The 18,449-nt window shown below is 33.0% G+C and overlaps 1 protein-coding gene and 1 non-coding gene across 7 annotated transcripts in view; one reads left to right on the plus strand and one right to left on the minus strand.

The window, feature by feature from the left end:
* The window catches only part of LOC112686141 (ADAMTS-like protein 1), a 206,022-nt gene that overhangs the window by 39,499 nt on the left and 148,074 nt on the right, over positions 1-18,449 (minus strand). The window lies entirely within an intron of this gene.
* Positions 3,539-3,635, plus strand: Trnay-gua. The gene is made up of 2 exons: positions 3,539-3,575; positions 3,600-3,635. It is a non-coding gene; the product is annotated as a tRNA-Tyr (tRNA).

Raw genomic sequence — 18,449 nt, forward strand, 5'->3', positions numbered from 1 at the left:
TTATTTATGAATATGATATATGAAAGTTGGATTTTCACACGCTCAACGAACAAGTCGAGAAGAACGAAAACGTTTATTGTTATACAATTTTCGCCGAAACCGTGAAAATGTTTCAGAACGTAGGATAAAAGCTGTTCAAAAATTTTAGAACGCAATCTTCTCTACAAGTTTACGACAAGTATTTTATACGTTTTGATTGGGCCGACGTGAATTTGTGTTAAAGCTATCGTTGATTTTATTTTTATCTGTATTTCATATATAACGCGTTAATCAGATGACCGCGAAACGAAAATGTGGTTTTGATCAAACATAGTAATTTTTCGAATTTTAATTGATCGAACGAAAATTGATAAAATGCTATTATTGATTTTATCATTATCTTTAATACGTATAACACATTATCAGTTGAACGCGAAACGAAAATGCTGTTTGGGTTTTAGTCAAGTATTTTTATATATATATATTTATATACGAATAAAACAAACTTTTAATGTACCCGGTAAGTGCGCGCCGACTCTACCTGACTTTGCTCGTGCGGTCCCAGTGGGATTGTTATCCGTCTTTACGTTTCGAGTAGTGATGAGCGTTAACTCTATTCGGATATCCCTACATATTTGATAAAGCTGTGGTCCTTCTAGAAAAAATAATACCCTCTGGTGCTATAAGGCACATTAACCTGAACGCAGATAAAAATTCAAGACTGACGTAAGACATATTATTATAAATGATTACGATCCATTATTCCGATTGCCGGATACAGATGTATTTCCATTATAGTTCTGATTTGTTTCCCATCACGTTTTGCCAATAATTCGTGTGGTTACAATATTTCGGACCGTTGACCACCAAAAAGAAATGATAATGTCCATAATGTTAACAGAATTTTTTCAATCCAAACAATAAAACGGATATTAAGTTTTAACACTCTACAGTATTATAATATGTTATAGTGATGGTGAGAAGCGATTATTTGTTACTACCGACTATTAGTCAGTTTTCATCACGTACTACCGAATTATTCGACTACATTTTTCAAAACAAATATAAATAAATTTAATTAGTTGACTAATTCGACTAAAAATGAATCGGACTAATTCGTCTAAAATTCGCTTAATCGTTTTGTAAACAGATCAACGTACCTAATAGTATATAATATAGAACAGTAGTATCTAATAATAGTATCTAATCGAGTACCTAATACTGAATATAGAGTGCCGAAGCTCTTTGTAGTCTTCAAACACGTATACACAATATAATATACAACGGTCTAAAATGGGAATCAGTATTGTTGCGCTGCGATTTTGAATCTGTATAAAATATATATATACATATAAATAGATTATTTTAATAAATTGCGATATTGTAGATTTGTTTTCTAGTATTTTCCATGGATCTTATGAAAATCAGTATTTAATACCCTAAATAAGTCCCTTAGCTATCATTTCAACCATCTTAATCTATCTATGTTAAAGTTGTTTTTGATATACAATCTTATTGTATAATTTATTTTTTATATATTTTGTACTTTTAATAAAATTCTTACTATAGTTAGTTACAATTTTTATTATAATCAAAACAAGTCAAAAAAAGGTTGATTTAGTTAATGGTTAATCGAATAAAATAGCCAAGTATATAATAAAAATTAGTCGAATAATAAAATTAATGAAATACCTAACATAAATCAATTGAATAGAAACTAGTCGAATGATAAAAATTAGTTGGATAAATTATTTTACATTTACCAGTTATCAGCACAAATTAGTTAATACCTTAGGTATAAAACGCAGTAATGAAAAATATCTAGTAAATGACTACATAATGCGGTCACGGAGTTAGCTTTGGTGTTCATGCCGGTTTGTTGTTGTAGTCTTATGGGATTTGAATTTATTATTAACCCGAAATATATGCATTAAAATATTATACGGCTTAACGGTATTTATTTGAACAATATTTCGGTAGTAACACTTAAACCGTTTTCCATCTTAATTATTTGTGGGCCTATTCGATTGGACACAAATTAAGGGTTCGTTGGCATGCACCCATATCAATGAATCGATATATTTTAATTTTTGGTATCGTGCCGTATACTGAGCGTAGCTGCACAGCTTGATCAATGCAGAGTCGCACACATTGAGAGACTAATTTAATAATACGTGACAAGTTCATTATTCTAAATGGATACCGAATATCATATTACATAATCCTGATGAGGAAATAATGAACAAAATAATTTTGTATATAATGTTGTTATATTTGTATAGTTATATTTGGTTGTATGGGGATTAATTACTCATAAAAAAAAAAAAATCATTAATCACATTCAAATATGTTGAACGAGAAAAAAATTATATTCAATAAAAATATTTAATTTTAATTATTTAATTAATCAATAAAATGTCAAAGAAAATCGCGCAAATCAATCTAACGATTTTTATAACAAACGTAAGTAATGATCGAAAATACTTTTACTGTATCAAATGTTTTTGTCATTAATATATACATATATATATATATATATATATTACAATAATTAAAAATATTATTTTTTTTTATAATGTTTAATTTTTCACCGTTCATAATTTATTATCTTATTCCCGCATAGAACACGAATGCTATATAAAGCAGTAATGTTATATATTTAATATTTATAATACATAGGAGTGTTTCAAAACAGTACATGCATCTCACAAGGGGGCAGGTCATTGTTTATAAATGGTCACTTGGGCAAGTCCGTAAGAGGATTATCATCTCATTCTAAGTATAATATTTAGTTTGAATTAATATTTTTATTTCCAAGAAGGATTTGAACATTTGAAAATATTATAATTCAGGGTCCAATGTTATTATTATTAATAATCGTTTTTTCGTATAACTAAACTTAAATAAACTTATAAATCGAAACCCATTCTTATGGGTTCAAGAAAATCATCAATATTTTTCAAAAACTAAAACAACTTTTTTGCTCGTATTTAAAAACCGCTTAATAACTAACGGCCACGTAGCGATTTTTTTATTTAAATAATCTAATATGCTACACAGGAAACTTGTAACTCATAACATGAAGTCCAGGGCACACCATTACTGATCTAGGGTGTAAGAATAAGATTTCTTTATATTTGTGTGGACATAAAAGTAAAATAACATTTTATTGTTAACGAAATAAAAATCAATCCCATATTATCCGTTGTATTGTTTATATGGTTTACATTTTACGACTGTATCACATAGAATTGTTTTCTCCGAAAAAAAAAAAAGAAAAAGAAATAGGTAAAAATGTAATAAAATGTATATTGTTAATGCGACTCTTTATTTTATTATTATTTTATTGGCATGGCTATTGGCACGGTGAGGGAAATTCATCGTGTTGGGCACATGGTGGGTTCAGGGTATAGGCACGATCGTAAACATCAACGTAGTGTAGTGCAGATTTCAGGGAAACGGCGTTCCGAGTGTATTCTCGCCAAAGGGGTTCCGAGAGATTTTAGCGAAAGTAAATATCGATCGGCTTATGTATGGTGAAATGATTTTTGTCTTTCAGCCTTCGGTAGCTCAGTTGGTAGAGCGGTGGACTGTAGTGTAAATGATAAGATATCACAGATATCCATAGGTCGCTGGTTCAAATCCGGCCCGAAGGAAAAATAGTTTTTTTTTATTTTATTATAATTAATTGTTAATTTTATTCCGCAACTCGTATTTTTAAACAATGTTCTTATTGATGTAATTATTTATGAATAATATATATGAAAGTTGGATTTTCACACGCTCAACGAACAAGTCGGGAAGAACGAAAACGTTTATTGTTATACAATTTTTGCCGAAACCGTGAAAATGTTTCAGAACGTAGGATAAAAGCTGTTCAAAAATTTTAGAACGCAATCTTCTCTACAAGTTTACGACAAGTATTATTTACAAGTTGCACAGATAACAATTTATTATTTCGCAATAGAAAAAGGTTCTACACGTAAATAAGTAGATTATTACTTAAATATTGTACTGTAAATTATTACAAAAAAAAATGTATCCGTTGTAACGAATAAACAATATATCCGAAAGTTTTGATTCAATTCTAAATATGTATGGGGAATCACGAACGATATCTCTTAAAGACACGCAACAATCAAACATAAGTTATTTAAAACGTAAAATGTTTATCCTCAATCGAATTATTATATTGAACGGAAATAATAGAATTGCGTACGATTACAGTACTTTATAGTGCTATTATAGGCACACTGAATACTTGAACATCGTTAGAAATGTATAGGGTCGACGTTTATAAAATTTTTATGTTGCTTACTATTTAAATTTAGTCTTATTGTTGGCTCATGAATGCACGAATATTTTACAGTTCTAATTGTTATTACAACACCGTTTGTAATTTAAGTATTATGTGTGTATGTGTGAGTGATTTTATGGGTAACACTTTGTTATTTCATTACAGTAACGTTAAGTATCATCAGTGAACTATACAAAAAAAAAAAAAACACTAGAAACAATTGCAAAAATCTAAACGGATTATTTGTTTTTTGGCAATTTTTGAACATTAGTGACTGTTTTATTATTGCCGAGCTGTTGAGTTCACTCGATTCATACAAATCGGCCGCATTAAGAATTTGCCTTTCTTATAAATCGGAACGTGTAATATAACTACTTTAATTCCATACTTACAATTTTTTCGCTTAGTGTTTGCCAGAAAAACAAAATTAAACAATGATTGGCACGTGAATTTCTAACGGAGTAAGGATTTTTCGATTCAATAATAATTCGATCAATGTAATGGACGATTAAACCTTTTTGTTATTTTATTGAGGTTGGTGCATGTTTACCGATATCAATCTTTAGAAAGTAATTATAATTTTCATTGACGTACGTCTAACTTGTCCCAGACAATTGTAATATTGATTGGCATACGATCGATTTATTTATTTTACTAGTTTTTATACATGGATCATGTTTTTTTATTCATTTATCATTATTATTTTATTGTTTATAAATATATTACGAGTATATTATTGATAAAAAGCGTTATCGGATTTAAAAAGTTATAACTGAAAATTTCACAGAATTATATTAATTCGTTTAGTATTAACGTAAATATTCATCTTAGACAAGGGTGACCGACCCTAAATAGTTGGCAGAAAGGCGAAGGAGAAATATTTATCATAAACTCAATTAATCGACGTTTTTAGTAGGCCGTCTACACGTTCATTACAGACTAATTATTGACGCAAATCACTAATCAGTTGACGTTGAGTTACTACCTATGTTATTAAATGAAACACTGGTTACTAGTTAGTTACTAATGCGTTAGTTATACGTTCCAAGTGATTTAACTGTCCCGTAATTTATGAGTTAAGTCACTTTTTTTACTTGCCGACAAAGCTTATTTTGGTTATTTTTTTTTATATGTTTTCGTATATATGAAGAATGAAAGAACAGAAATGAATTTAAAGTTGTAAGAAATAACTAAAAGATTCAGTTGTCTTGCAGTAATAAATGATCGGTGATGGAAATGTTTTTCGAAGTATGGATGAATCCAAAACTTAAAATTTTGTTTTATTTCAACTGTAATAGTAGAATGCTATCACCACTTGTTCAACATTAGAATCACTGTCGCAAAACTCATGATGCAGCAATATAATGACGATAAATGTTCTTCATACGTGGTCACACAAAACAAACAATAAATTTCGATCACGAGTAGCTCGGCGGTCATTAAAACCGCACACTTACTGCTTACAACCGCACATCTTACATCGTTCAATACCGCACATATTTATTCTATTGTTAAAAAGGAAAATTTAAAAGGTTGATAGTTCAAAACCGCACAAATTTGGTTTACAGTTCCTTTTTCTCTGCACACTTTGCATGTACAGTTCACGTTGTAGGTTTCGTATGAGTCCCACACAAAATCTTTTTTTTATCCTGGAACCTACTTGGGGTGATGTCGCTTAGCAAATCGGTGGATATTTCCGTTTTCAACTGTCCTAGCGAGCGAGTGATCCCGCTCGGTCTCGAGGTGCACTTATGTTAATTTAGATAAATGTATACGTAATTGATATGTATATACATATAAATGTGTGCGGTATTGAACGGTTTAATTTGGCGAAAATGTGTCAAATTAAGATATAAAAATGTGCGGTATTGAACGACGACCTGTTTTTGAAAGTGTGCGGTTATTAATGACGCCCGAGTAGCTATATTATGAGTAGCCTCATGTATGGATTTTAGTCATCAATACGTTAATAACCGTTTAGTTATTTCAATCACAAAACCGTTTAGTGTATTTTGAATAGCTCCGTGTGTAGGAAGCCTTCGTTTTCGTAGTCCATGGGTATAAGAGACTCTGCTTGTATTTACTTTTTATTATAAATACTTTTATGCAAATTATGTGAAATATAATAACACCTTTATACCTAAAATACTTAAATCGATCCAGGGCTTCAGTACATTGTATTATATCAATGATTATTTATATACGTTGATTTTACGAACCACCGTAAAACTTTTGATTTTATGTTCATTATTCATTTTGTTTCCTTTATTCGAATTTCGAATAGACCTTACGTGAAATAATATCGTTACGGGTACGCTTAATGTCGCGCTTCCCGGTGTGAATTAATTTTCACTCGATGTCGTGTTTTTCATTAATTTATTTTGGAAAACTCAACATTCGATTTGTTTAACACCATTACAGTACCACATACCAGCACGAGTGTTTATTTAAAACTATTAATCGATTTAAAAATATATATTAAACGGAAAAAAACGAACTGTAGTGAACTATGTAGAACGATATCATGTCTTTTTAGAATTTTAATGTGACGTTAAATGGTAAATAAAAGTAAATGGTATCATTGATAAAAAAAGAATTGTGATTCTAACAACGTATTTGATTTATTGTAATTTTGAAGAATATTTTCACCATGATAAATGACATTTAATTTATAAATACATATATGCGTGTGTACGGTATACACACGCGTATTGTATACGTATATACTAATATAATACAATATGTATACTACTCGCATGTAAATATTGATGAGTAAATACAGAGGAACTAAATTACATAAACATAGTTGACAGAATTATTACAACCTCATAAATTAAATGATTTATCATTTTACTTATTAAAGTTACTTTACTCTACATTATCTCCTTTGTTCTCCACACAACTATTGTACATACTATGAATATAAAAGAACAGGATTTTTTTATGTTCCCATTTTGTAACTACACTATTTAATATTTTTCCATTTTTTTTTCACAGACTTGTTCCAAATAACTTCTTGAGTGTCACCACGTCGCCCGATTTTTCATTTTTTCTGTTAAATCAGAGGAAGAGGGGGGATTGGAAAAATATTAAATAATGTCGTCACAAAATTAGATTATAAAATACAATATCCTTCTCTCTCCCCTCAGATAAAAAAAAAATTAAAAATCAGGTGACGTGGTGATACTCAGGAGAATATTTAGCACAAATCTGCGAAAAAGTTAAATAGTGTCACCACAAAATTTGAACCTAAAAAATGCCTGTTCTTTTATACATATTGGATTATAGAATCATTTTTAATAAACATATCTATTTATATTTTAAATTGTTTCAATAAGCTTTTACCTATGCCAAATAATGGTAAATTAAATAACCTGACCTAACCAATAATCTAATTTATTTTTTTTTTATCCTTGTAAACCGTAAGAGCTTCACCATTATCATTATCATTGTTATAAACTGACTATATTATAATATGAAAAAAATCTAGCAAACAAACTTTATTTATTTTTTATCTAAATAATTATTTACAATCTGTTATCTAAAATAATAAGTAACTTTAAACATTAATACATTTTCCATATGAATATCTTGAGGAAGAAGTAGTCCATTAACGACATCTCTGCAGAAATACATTTATTTGTTCACATTCATTTTTTTTTTTTTTAACTAATATTATTATTTATACAATATTTATACAAGAGAGAACCGGATTATTGATGAGAGAATTTTAATCTTGTGAACATTTAAAGTGAAAACTTTAATAATGATTTTTGTCGAATTCAGTGATTATGGGTAGTTGGAGGTCTTTGTGGAGAAATTTGTTCGCAATAAATCAAGAAACTCCTGATATGATACTGAGACAAATATGAACTGATAGGCCTGCAATAAACGTAGGTTGAAAAGTTAAGCAATATCTCAGAGTTGAATTTTTTAAGGCCAAATCAGTAATTGTGAATAAACATTTTGTAACTTAGGCATATTTTGGATATTTGGAATGTTTTAGGAGATTAAGTCAAATATTGGCCTGCTTACGTCAAAATTATGTATGAGGTGAGCCCACGGGATTTGCTACATAATTATTTCGTTAAGGGTTGAATTGGGATTGACTTTTCATTAATATCACTTTGGGAACATTCATTTTGACGAATTTACCAATTTACCTGGACTGATTTTCGCATTGTATGCAACTTTTTTTAAGTGACACGTTGGAAAATATTTACTTTTGTGTATGAGGTATTTGTCAAATACTACACTTTTAGTGTCGTCAAAAAATGTGGTACGTAAACTGTTTGTTAAAATACGTGTTTCAGAAATGAATAAATAGTTTATACAGAATAATTGGTTGATCGTTTCCTCGAGGGACTCTTGATTTTATGTTTTTTTTATCTAGGTATGAGTTTGAATGAAGTATTATAAATGTACGGTTTTCCATATACTACTTTAAGATTAAACAGAACCAAATCGCATTATTTGAAAAAAAAATAAAACCAAATAAAGCGATTCAACAACAACTGCGCATGGATATGATATGATTATTCGTGTAATTACCGCGTTTACGTAAATGCGTGAATAAAAACTATGGCGTAGGCGGTGTTTTTTTTTTTTATTATCAAATTAAATGTTACAAGTTATAATCAGTGTTTCTTTCGAACGAATATTAATAACAAATAATCGATTGACAACGGGATGAAGGCCTTCTTTACGAATTACGAGTGCAATAAAAAGCTCCCATCACGATTTTAGTTAAAATTGTAGGTTTTCAATATGTGTTATACAACTATTCGTATTCTGCAAAAATAAACCTCATGTGATTTATCGTATAAGCATTTAATGTCAATCAGACCGAGATCCTGTATTTTTTGTTTTACATTTATTATAGCCTAACAGGCTACAGGTAAATATAAAATCATTTTACGGTGACTTTTAACCTCTTGGCTGATATTTCTACGGACGTTCTTGATTTGATATTATTTACGCATACAGTCGAACGTGTCGGCAGGTGCTGGCATTTGTGTTTGACTGGGGTTAAAACGATGAGATGAACAATTCGAAAATAATTGAACGCTCCGAGAGACGAGTGCGCGCTCGGAAAAAGTATCCTATTTCGAACGGAAATCATGACATTACATTTCAATAGCGTTATTAACTACGTCCGTTAGTTATTTTATACGATATAAATAATATATGTGCTTGTGATACACTTATAAGTTCTACTTGTTACTTCGTTACGCTGTATAATAACGTGTACCGCGGGGGTAACGAGATTTCGATTAAATCTCACTCGAGGGAACCGTGCGCCACGGAAACGCACCGGTGTAATGGGTGCTAATGCTGCTTTAGTAGTATTATCCGGCCGACGTCGATTTATACACCTTACGATGTGACACCGGAATCCACTTATTGCAGTCGAGGCCGACAATAGAATCAATTTGCATCAACCGAAACATAACTGTGTGCAATCAGTGGTAAAACAACCCTATTTGTAGAATGATATAACCGGATAATGGATGTTTGTATTGTTTTCGTAAAAAAATCAATTCAGTGCCGTCAGTACATTATTATGTTTGCGGTTAATTATTATTATTACAACTATTATCATCGTCATAGGCGTACGAATGATATTTTTAATTATATTGAATTTATGTGTTCGTATAACTATAAACCGTTTGTAAAAAACGATTTGTTTCGTATACAATATGTTTTGTCTTAGCTAAACACGGAAATAGTATATGTATTCACACATAATTCTTGCCCATAAAAAATTTAATTTTAGACATTTGTAACACTTGAAATTTAAAACTGTTTAAAATTACTGTAAAATGAAACGTTGACAAATGAGAATAGAAATTAATCATTTTTACGTTCCAAGTTATACTTATTGATCTCTATAGAATAGAAATTAAGGAACGTTGTATTAGTGCTACATTTTTTTTCTTCAAATTCACAACGATTGTTTCAAATGGTTTATAAAATCGATAAAGCGAGTAGATGATATAATTAAAATTGGCAGCTCTGAGGTATATAACAGTACCAGTAATAGTTAGATATATATCTGCAGAAGAAGATTTGATCAATACTATTTTCAAGAGTCCAACAGGAAAAAAAAATCGTCAAACAACAATTTTATAAATTAAAAACCGAACCGAAGAAATTCACGAAAGATGAAGGAACAGAAAAAACGCAAACTGACCAGTTTGACCGCATCCATAAATATGAACGTGTAAAAAATATGGAAACATCAAATTAAATTAATTCCCTTAGGTAATAATGTAAAAATCTGATTACGGTCAACGATTTCGAATTAGATACTGTAGTCTTCTGTGGCAAGATAATAATGATTTGTAATTATTTTAAATCTGAAATCGATGATACTACGTATATCATGTTAGAAAAACGACTATAAAAGGAAGAGCAGACAATGTTCTGGGAAATTAGGGATTTTCTAACTTTGAACACTCGAGCAGCCATTTGGACCGAGATCGATTGAGTTCGCAATATATAACGGCAGAGCTTCGTCGTCCCGGTCAGAATGTAAAACTGAAACGCCTCAGACCGGACGCGTGATCATGCGTTTGTTGTACGAAAACAGCGGCGATCCCATTTGTAACCGCTATCGCCACACACATTACTCGTCAGAGGGATTTTACAGTATTCACTTAATTTACCTCGAATTCAGAACACCCTCAAAAATATAAACCATAGCAAAAGGGTAATATATGTTAAATTAATGAATCAAATGTTAAATGTTATTTTTCAATTGGCGTGTCATAATTGAAAATGATAAAAATGTAATCATGAAAACTTGATTTATTTTGCACTGGAAGAATTCCTAATTGTTAATTACGTGGCGTTTAAAATGAAATACAGGAAGTCTAAGAAATATTCAAGTATTGTAAAAAAAAAATGGAATGAAATCAAAAAAAGAAAATAGTAATATAATCCTTAAAGCAATGAGAATGGTGTATACACATTGGAGTTATCTAGTTTTGTTTATGAAAAATTCAAAAACGTTTTATAAGTTAAGACTGCGATCATGAAATGAGACTTAGTGAATTTCCGCTTGGTAAAACTGATATAGATCTTAAGATGAGAAGTCATCAATTTTATTACACAATAGTTTAGACAATAATCGAGTATACGCCTGAAGTTTGGTCAGAACGCATAGTTTGAACCAAATAGCTTTTATTGGTAGTGATGTTTTGGAAATGATATTTATACAAAAACTTATTTAACTGTTTTCCGAAAATGATATTGATCCCATTCAGAGCAAGCTTGGTATAAATGTTTTCTAGCGTTCTGTGTTGTAGTGTTACGCAGTAGTTAACGGTTAGTAGTTCGTTCGTATAAGTAGTTTTTGATTAAACAGCGATCAGTGTGAGTCAGTAATATTTGGCTATCATGCATAATTTATGGTTTTGGATTAGAAAAATTATGCTAATCCCTGACCTAATAATGTTGGATTGAAAAAACGAGACGAATTAGTACATTCGAATGTCATTAATTTTTATTGATTTGTAGTATGCTTGGAACTAACAGTTGATATCGACATATTAAACAAAACCGAATGCTTCCTTGGTAACCAAAAAGTGGAAAAGTCTACACGTGAAATCTGTTTCGACCGTTATAAATGCGATTTTCGAAAAGTCCCTTTTAAATTGCACATGTAGAGGAACCACGATAATCGTTGCGAATCTCAAGTTCGTACGTTCGAGTGCGGTATCCGAGAGATAGCACGATCAGTGAGCGAGTGGTATTCGACTTTTATGTGTGCGCACGGATTACGTACGATTAGACGCGAATGGTGCGCAATAACAATTGCACGTTAACGGCACGCAGTTGACACGCGGCCGTATTCGACGGTCTCGTGTGCTCGCGTTAACAAACTTTTCGCGCGGACGATAACGCTTTTTTTTCTTTTTTTTTTTTTTTTGTATTTCTCTCAAAACGTACCCGCGCACGAGTGATCTGTTCGGACGTGCCCCCGCGTCACCGGTAGAGCAGTGCAGACGTACACGCACGCGCCATATACTCGTACGTACGGTCGAGTCGCGGTAACTCGAAATCGTGGCGGCCAACGAAGGTTCGCTTCGAGAAACCGTTATATCATTCCAGGTGCCTTACGCCAACGCGACAAAATCGAGTCGGCACGTGCAACGGAAACATAATTCCAAAGTTTTACGACGAAAAACCGTTACGACGGGTTCGCGATTTCGCGAACGTCATGGAGAACTAGAAAAAAAAAAAAGAAAAATACCGCCGGTGCTATAAGCGTGCACGGATGGAAAATAATTTTTTACCGACTCTCGGCGCTCTCGACCGTTCACCGATCGAAACCGGTCTTGAACCGTCCGTACGGCTCGGAACGCAGGAGTAGTATCCGTACCTCCCGACCGAATCAACCGGTCGCCCGGCGCGTTGCACGGTTCTCGCCGTAACCGTACGTACGGTTCTTCTGGACCCGGAACACGTTCATCGTTTTTTTTTTTTTTTTTTTCGGAATCGCTACCGTTCGAAACGTTTGTGATTCGCGAGTAACGCGCGGACCATCGGTTTCCCGTCCGCTCGTCAAACGTTTTCCCTTTACGGCGGGTTCGAGATCGGACGGGACCCGGACACGTTCGAAGCGAATCGTTCGAGATGCGCTTCCCGACGAAAACCCGTGTTGGTCGCGGTCGCGCGTTCCGGTCGACGAGACCTTACCGTTGCGTCGAGCGTTACGACGATTTCCAGGGGGGGGGGGGGGGAACGAAAAACAAAACGAAAAGCGTTCGAGTTGTCGACCGTGCACGTATGAAAATGTACGCGCGGTCGTGCGCACCGACGGCAACGTTTCGCCGCGCGCAGATGCGCTCGTTGCGCACCGTCGGGAGGACGCGTTCGCTCGACACCGCTGCACCGAGGCGGAACTGCGTTCGGTTCCGTTTACGACCGCCGTGGGAGCGCGTAACTTTTCGGCCACCGCAGACTCGGGTTCCCGCCAAGGCGATCCGCTGCCGTCCCGCGAACCTTACCGAGCCGCGTGCCGCCCCGGACGGGGACTTTGCATTTTTTTGCGGTTATCGAACGTTTGCCGCCTGAACCGACACGGGAAAAACGATATTTTAAAGTCTGCCCCCTCCCATTAATATTCCAATCGTCCACTCGAGTTTTTTGACGGTATTTTTATTCCTCGTTTTTTTTTTTTTTTTTTTCATTTGTCCGGCCGATGACTGCGAACGAATTTCAACGGGTGTCCATCGGATTTCGATCGAACCCAACAATGTTTTTTCAACGATCATTAACGAAACATCCATCGTTCGGAAAACGAAGTGAAACGATGAAAACGTTTTTGAAACAAATGATTTCGCTTTTAACAATTTTCAATATCACATATTAGTCTTAAAAGTTGTAGTTTCAATGAACACGAATTAGGTATACTCTTAGTATACTAAGGTTAACCTACATCATTTGTAAGACTGATATAAAAAATAGAATCATTTTTTCTTAAATAAAGAATTAAATTTTTTTTTTTTATTTATATATATATGAATAAAATATATATTTTATAAGGACCACGCAATTTTTTGCCATTTCTAAAATGTATACTTCGGTAAATCCGCCTTCGCATGTTCTGTATAAATGTATATACGCCATGTACGAGTATGTAGAAACGTATCTCGCATTTTGACGCCCCGGGTAAAGTTTTATTGCCACCCCTACACACGTTTCGTACGATTTTTCAAGAAAGATAATGTTTATCTATGGATTTTAACTTTTGATAATATTATCGTGAAATAAAAGTCGATTTGTTGTCACTATGTAAAATTTTAAAATATTAAATTTTTTCGATTGACGAATGAAAATGGATGATGGATTATGGTTATAAAAAAATGCTGCCACTCCTTAATTTCAGAAATATTTGCCACTTGGAGTGATGGAAATTCTCGCCCCTCCTAAATAAGTCCTTGTGTGTACGTTTAGGTGCATATAACAGTCAAAGGCGGTCCTCGAATAAAAAACAGAATACGAGTATACAAGTTGAAAGAAAAGCTGGAAAAACAAGAGATTTAGGCATGAAAATTAACGTGAGGTTAGATCTTAATAATCTCAGGCAAGCCCGGTGAATGTTATAAAATCGTTGAAAATATTTACTCGTGGATAAGAGTAAGGGATATTAGATTTTCAAGTATAATATTATCAGAAACGCGTGCTTGCTGCAGGCCAACAGTGCTTTTAAAAATTTTAATTATCGGTGCAGTTCTATTATTTGAAACAGACAAGATAAAAATGAAACGAAAAAGTACAGTCTGAACACTTTAAATTATGACCTAGCAATAAAGAAAGGTTGTCTACAGTTGTACATTGTTATACAGGTCTGGCGTAAAGAAAAAAGAAAAGAAAAACATATACACATAATACTGACAATCGAAAATGTTTTTATTTATCGAGGGAAATTTTATAATAGGTATATACTAGTATTCTAAAGTGGTGAAGTAAGATAATATAATAACTTCCAGAACCTTTTTTCAGTACTTTTATTTGAATGACAATCATTGTGAAATTATAAAAATTAGTTATTTTTTATAGAATGTATTTGTACATAATCTACTTAGAAATAAGTTGATAAAAAAAAAATTCTAATCAATAAGAGTAGTTTTTCTATTAGGTGTAATTAATAATCATGCAGATCTTTAAGAACAATTTTAAATACATCACTAATTTGTTCAGCTTTTATTCTACGGAGCAAAATAGTTTTTAAGTTATTGGAATTTACATGCAAGAAAATCAGATGGAATGGCTAACGTCATTTCTGGGTGTCGAGGAATATAAAAGGAAGGAAAAAAACACATATTCGGGAAAACCATGAATGTTCCGGGAAATTGTCATTGCCTTACGTTTTAGGTCTAATTTTTGAAGTCTATGCGACATTTTCGTTTTTTAACCACTGCCAAATGCGACGCGAGTCTCTTATTCGCGAACCGCATAACTAACCGGTCGATTCGAACGTCGTATATTTTCGCTTAATGGACAACGTCCATAAATTACAAAAACTATTCGCACGAATCGTATAAGCGCTCGAGCCGAAAGAAACGCGTTAATCGAAATTAATGGTTACGTGTTCGTATATATGATGTGTAAAAATTAGTTTTTTCACGTTTAAATATCATTTGTTACACTTGAATATTCTGCACGCATTGTTAAATAATAATAATAATGATAAAAATGTTTTACTTTTAAAAATGTATTATAAATAAAAATACACATGCAATATACGTATAATCAGATGTGTGAATTTCTTCCAGTGTTTCAGGAAACAGATGTGATATGTAGTAGGGAATTTTTTCGTATGGGCTGCAGTAAAATACGTGTCCTTAAATTTATGAAGTCACGCCGGTAATTCTTTTAAGCTGCGTTACTTCGGAGTTATAATTTATTAAATTACTTCGTACACCTGCTATACACATACCGTCTTACATAATATATATATATACACGTATATACGTACCATACAATTCTGTAGAGCCTAAAAACATAACAAATCTTATACTTAGTTGTGCACTTAAAAATATCTGCAGCGATTTATTACATTTTACATAGTTCTTGTTGCATTTAACGCAGTATTATATATTACTATATAAATAATTTTAATACAATATTAATGTTATGTATTTACGATTATAATTGGGAATTTATATTATGATGAACGGATGACATTACACTTCAATAATTTATTTCGCAATTAGTATGTTGCAGTAAACCCGATAAATTATTATTATTCCGAGTTTATGGCTCGTGTACTGCGAATTATGCGATTTTTAATTGCTCTTCATTTTTTACGAGCAATGACTATCAAGATGTACCAATAACATCCGAACCGCCACGCATCCAGTTTAACGATACAATAATTTGTTGTCGTTTAGATATTACGACATTACACTACAATGTTGCACTTATGAAATTTTTTCGATCTCAACGAATCCGTAATACCGACGCTACTACCGGCTGCGCATCAACAACGACAGTTTGGTTGCAAATTCATCCAGTGAAATATTCTCGAGGAAAATAAAATCATAAAAAAAAAAAACGAACAACGCACCCATTTAGGTTTTTTTTTTTAGATTTCATTTGGGTTTTAGTTTTACATTTTTGATTCTGACATATTGTGGCAATATTATTCGCTATTATGCTGTCGTCCCGAGGCACATTAAATCATTTTTCTAATAATCCTGTCAAATGTAATGTTTTCGAATGCCTATCTTGTCTAAAGACTAAAGATTGCAGATGCAATCGGTGTGTAACATTCACGCATATGTACGCAGACTCAACTACAGTACCAATTCATTACACGCAGAACCCTTTTTGGGTATGCAGGGTCCTTTGGACACACAGAGTTTATGGACCCTTTTATGGTTAAAGCAAAACACGATTATTTCACATTATCTACCAATTTCCAATTTATAACACTTTTAACTTTGTTCAATAATGTACCAACGATATTATTTTATCACGGACATATAAATATTTATAACCTTGTAACCTGTCACTGAACGTCAATAATTTGTTGTTTGTGACATTTATCGCTAATGAAGTAACCGTCGTTTTTATAGCATTTAAATTTTGATTTTAATATTTTTTAATATTATTTTTAAATTATTACTTACTATTTAAGCCTGACAGTCAAATATTTAGTTGAAATAGGTTGCGCCAATATATTACATCGTAAAGATGTAAATTATATTTTCGTCGTCTCCGGCAGTTGGAGAGTTGGTGTGGGGGAGAGCCATTAGTTTAAGGGTCCCGAGTTCATGCACCACGTGCCCTTAGGGTAAAGACGGTATTGACTACATCAGGAATGTCAAACTCAAAGTATCAAGTGGGCCAAATATATTGAAAATTCTATTAGACTGGGCCGCAGATAAACATTTTTATATTTTTACATGCACATATAAAACTATAAATACAACTTATTCGATCACAGTTTACCAGAAGATAAAACATGATAATGTATACCAAATATACCGTCCTCTAAGAATCTAAAATAGTTGACATATTTTATAATTGTTTTTCTATTTATTTTTTATTTTGTCCACTATATAGCCACGGGCCACAAAAAAATTAGTCGCGTGTTTGACATTCCTGGATTACACGTATATCGTACCATATACAACTTTTATAACATCGATAACATTCCAGATAAGAACTTTTATGATCATAAGCAACAACAACTTTTATATTCGCTCAATAAGTACCTATCCAAACAGTTATTAATTATTTTTCAATAAAAATTGCAGATAGTCGTAAATGGTCCGTCACGTTTATCGAACTATAAAATAATCGTCGCATGTTCAGTGCCGCAAGTTCACAATTACTGCAAATTCAGGTAATGAGTCTTAAATATTTTCGCACCGGCACTTCAAAATTATAATTGTGGCAAAATGATGTGCGAAAATTAAGTGAGTGCTCATCGGGGATCCATTTCGCAGTGAGCGTGGCGATGAATGTTACATCATTGCAACGCATACGATCATTAACTGAACAATCGGATTGTAATGTAGGTAGCGCCGATGTACAATTATTTCTCGAGCACATTTATCGCGTTTACCTCCATCGGTCACGTATCGGTTTAATAATCGAACTCGCTTCATTATAAAAAACCGCGTTCAAATCGGAAAAAACCCTAAGATATCTTTTTTTTATTTCAACAGTAAGATTCCAATTTCACGAACGTCGAACGGCTGTGCACAGTTAAGGTGTGGCTTCAATTTCGGCGAACAAAGGTTTAATAATTCGAAAATCGATCAACATTTCACGACATTTCAACGAGATGAATGAGGCGCACGCCGGACGGCAGTTGAAAAACACTGCGGAATTGGAAGCAACGATTTCCATTTTTTCCAAGTCAAAACACAAATGGTAGAAACGAATACGAAAATAATGCCCGCCGGTGGCGTAGTATGATACACACAGATCGTTTTCGTTAAATGTTACAAGAATTTTGACCTCGACGAAAGGCGCGAAAACGATCGAGCGAAGTTAACCGAACCGGTACACGGCTTCGCTAGTACGACTGTCTTGCCAACTGTCTTTCCCTTGTCCGTCGATTCGTTAGATGACTACGCGAACGGTTATTATTTTGGGTCGTTCGCCGAAACCGTTTCGGAGCGGGTACAGTTTTCATTCACGGAAATCG

This window comes from Sipha flava, unplaced genomic scaffold (genome assembly GCF_003268045.1).
Source record: "Sipha flava isolate LNK unplaced genomic scaffold, YSA_version1 2_pilon_pilon, whole genome shotgun sequence".
NCBI classification, from domain to species: domain Eukaryota; kingdom Metazoa; phylum Arthropoda; class Insecta; order Hemiptera; family Aphididae; genus Sipha; species Sipha flava.